Source organism: Chrysochloris asiatica, unplaced genomic scaffold, assembly GCF_000296735.1.
Source record: "Chrysochloris asiatica unplaced genomic scaffold, ChrAsi1.0 scaffold00110, whole genome shotgun sequence".
NCBI lineage: Eukaryota > Metazoa > Chordata > Mammalia > Afrosoricida > Chrysochloridae > Chrysochloris > Chrysochloris asiatica.
The window spans coordinates 3,747,175-3,751,494 of NW_006408628.1; positions in this window are offsets into that span (position 1 = coordinate 3,747,175).

The window sequence follows — 4,320 nt, forward strand, 5'->3', positions numbered from 1 at the left end:
TCAGAAGGAAGATGGAATAGAAATCAGAATCACAGGGAGGAAGTGGCAAAGGGAGGCTACATGGAAGGGATTGCAATCATTGCAATGAAACGAAATGGATGATTTGTTGGATCTCTGTACACAATCACTCTGTACACATTCACTCTACTCACAATAAAAAGTTTCAATTTGCTGAGTGCAAAACCAATGCTCTGACATGTAAACTATCACTCAATTCACAATTAAAGATTAAAAAAAACAAAGAAGGGAAAAACACTGGAGAAGAAGAGGTACCGTATGAGAATTGCATAAATAATAGTATCTAACTTCTACACTTGAACTTTGAATCACAGGGTCAGTAGTTCAAAACTACCAGCTGCTTCTTGGAAACCGTATATAGGATCTCTATGAGGCAGAACCAACTTGACGGCACTTAACAACAGCAAGTTCTGTGTACATTGTCCACTCATAGCAATTCTATAGGACAGAGTAGGACTGTAATCTTCACAGCAGCAAATCTCTGCAGTTCTTATCCCTCGGAGCAACTAAGGGATAATGGGTTCAAGACAACTAATGGGTTCAAATCCAACTTTTCTAATAAAGCAACATGGGAATAAAAACATTGACGTCAAAATCATGCTTACATTTTGGGATGAGGGAGGGTAATTAGATGGGGAAAATGAAGGATGTCTCAGTTATATCTTTCCTATATAATTTCTTTAGAAACTTTGCAATGACAAAATATTGTTTTAATACAGAGGAGTGGTAGGAAAATAAATAATGGATGTCAAAGATTTTACTCTCCATTCTTATTGATATGCTTCATGCACCTCCTGATTTTAAAAAGTTAATCCAAGAAAACTGCGATTATTTTAATAATATATACTCTATTTTCAACTGTGTTAAAAAGGCTAATTCTCAAAAGTACCAGAGTACTAGTTCATGTTCTGGGCCACACATCTCACTCTATGTTGATGTTGTTAATTGCTGTCAAGTTGGTTCTGACGCAAAGTGACCCTACATAGGGTTTCTGAGGAGCGACTGATGAGTTTGAACTGTCGACCTTGCAATTCCAACCGACCTTGAAGCACAATGCTTATCCTGCAGTGCCAAACCAGGACTCTCACACTATAGTGCATAAAAATGCCTACGCTTAATTTTATCAATTTTTAAATATAAGCTAAAATATTAACAAAGAAATCCTTGTTCTCTTCACAGAGTCCTCAAGTCAAAAAGCACTTGTTTTTTCTGGTTATGATTTGATTTCTTGATAAAGAGGAAAATGGGAGAATTCTTCTGAAACGAATGCTCTATTCGAACAAGATTTATTATCGACCCATATTCATTCTAGTCCAGAGCATAATGTAAGTTTAGATAAAGTATTATTCTCTTTGGGGATTTCATATATAACAAAGGCAGCATGAAGCTGACTATGTCATCGCCTGAGAGTCTGAACTAATAGCCACTTAATTGATTCCTGCTTGCAGCCGCACTGCTGCGTGCATCCCAGAGCATTCAGATGCTGCCTGTCAGTCACGTCTCACACTGCATGCCAGCAAGGGCTAGTGCCTGCCCAGGCTGGATTAGAGTGCTGGGGGAATGGCACAGCTATCTGGAGGGCAGGGCGGGAAACCTCTCTGGCTTGCCTCTCCATTGATATGGCTGCCAGCCCCTGGCCATGTCTGGGGAGGTAAACTGTAACCAGCTGCGGGATGATAGACACTATTGGTCTCTGGCGATCGATCCGATTCCAGTCCTCCCTACCCTCTACTCTTTTTTTTTTTTTTATAGTTTTATTGAGACACACGTTTCATTACATAAAATGTACCCACTGCATGTGTACAATCCAGTGGTCTTTAATATAATTACAGAGTTGTGCAACCATCACAACTATCTAATTTTAGAACATTTTTTATTACCCCAAAGAAAAACCTGACCCCATTAGCAGGCACTCCCCATTACCCTCTCCCTTCAGCTCCTGACAATCACCAATCCATTGATCTGCCAGTTCTGACCATTTCATATTAATGTTGTTGTTGTTAAGGGCCAGCAAGTTGGTTTCAACTCATAGGGACTGTGTATAGATTGTCTGAGGAGCAGCAGGTGGGTTTGAACCACTGGCCTTTAGGTTAGCAGCCCAGTACTTATCCTACTGTGCTACATGAGGACTTATATAAATGTTGTTGTTAGGTGCCCTCAGGTCTGTTCTGCCTCATAGCGACACTACGCACAGCTGAATGAAACACCATCCTATCCTACACCAGCCTCACAATTTTTGTTACATTTGAGGATATTGCTGCTACCACTGTTCCAATCCATCTCACTTGGGGGGTTCTTCCTCTATTTCGCTGACCATCCACTTTACCAAGCATAATGTCCTTAGTAAAGTGTAGGGTCAATGAAATAGAGGAACTGGTCCCACTTGATAATATGCCTGAAGTATGAGAGATGAGGTCTGGCTATTGTGACTTCTAAGGTACACTCTGGCTGTTCTTCCAACACAGATCTGTTTGTTCTTTTGGCAGTCCTTGGTACTTTAAAAATTCTTTCCTAACACCATAACTCAAATGCATCAATTCTTCTATGGTCTTCCTTATTCATTGTCCAACTTTCATATGAGGTTGTTGAAAATACCATGACATGGATCAGGTGCACTGTAGTCCTCAAACTGCTATCCTTGCTCTTCAACACATTAAAGAGGTCTTGTGCAACAGATTTGCCTAATGCTGTACGTCGTTTCATTTCTTAGCTCCTACTTCCAGGAGTGTTGAATGTGGATCCAAGCAAAATGAAGTCTTTCAGAACTTCAATCATCTCTCCATTTATCATGATGTTATATACTGGTCCAGTTGTGAGGATTTTTTTTTTTTTTTTTTTACATTGAGGTGCAATCCATATTGAAGGCTGTGGTTTTCAATCTTCATCAGTAAGTATTTTAAGTCCTATTTACTTTGTATCATCTGCATCTTGCAGGCTGTTGATGAGTTTTCCTCCAATGCTCTGCTCTTCTTCATGTAATCCAGCTTCTCAGATTATTTGCTCAGCATATAGATTGGATAAGTATGGTGACAGAATATAACCATGGCATACACCTTTCCTGATTTTAAACCATTCGGTATCCCCTTGTTGGATTTGAATGACTGACAATTGATTTATGTACAGTTTCTTCATGAGCACAATCAAAAGTTCTGGATTACCCATTCTTCACAATGCAATCCATAGTTTGTCATGATCTACACAGTCAAAAGCCTTTGCATACTCAATAAAGCATAAGTAAGTACCTTTCTGGTGTTCTCGGCTTTCAGCCAAGAGCAATCTGATGTCAACAATGGTCTCTATAGTTCTACATCCTCTTTTGAATCTGGCTTTTCTGGCAGTTCCATCAATGTACTGTTGCAGCTGCCTTTGAATTATCTTATTTTTCTTGCAAGTAATATTAATGATGTTGTCCAATGTTTTCCACATTCCATTGGGTCACCTTTCTTTGGAATGACCACAAATACGCATTTCTTCCTTTCGGTTGGCCAGATTGCTGTCTTCCAAATTTCTTGGCATAGATTAGTGAGTACCACCAGTGCTGCATCAGTTTAGTGAAAGATTTCAATTTGTGTTTGGTCAATTCCTAGAGCCTTGTTTTTAGTCCATGCTTTCAGTACAGCTTAGATATATTCCTTCAGTGCCATTGGTTCTTGATCGATCACCTGCTACCTCTAGAAATGGTTGAATATCGAGCATTTCTTTTTGGTATAGGGACTCTGTGTATTCTTTCCATCTTCTATTGATGCTTTCAACATCCCTTCATTTTTTGTCCAGGGAATTCTTCAATATTTCAAGACAAGGCTTGAACTTTTTTTTAGTTGTTTCAGCTTGAGAAATGCTGATCATGTTCTTCCCTTTTGTTTTTTGCAAGCATCATTATAATATTTCTATATATACCTAATTCTATGTCTTTGCACATATCGTTATAATATTTGACTTTGTCTTCTAGAACTGCCCTTTGCCAACATTTTGACTTCCTCATTTCTTCCATTTGTCTTAGCATTTCTATAGAGAACAAGTTTCAGGGTCTCTCCTGACATCCATTTTGGTCTTTTCTTTCTTTTCTGTCTTTTTAATGACTTCTTGCTTTCTTCCTTTATGATATTCTTGATGTCACCCCACAACTCTTCTGATCTTTGGTCAGTGGTGCCTAATGCATCAGATCTGTTCCTGAGATGGTCTCTAAATTCAGGAGAGATATGTTCAAGGTCATATTTTGACTCTTATAAACTTGTTTCAATTTTCTTCAGCTGCATCTTGAACTTGAATATGAGTAATTGATTGTCTGTCCCATAGTTAGTT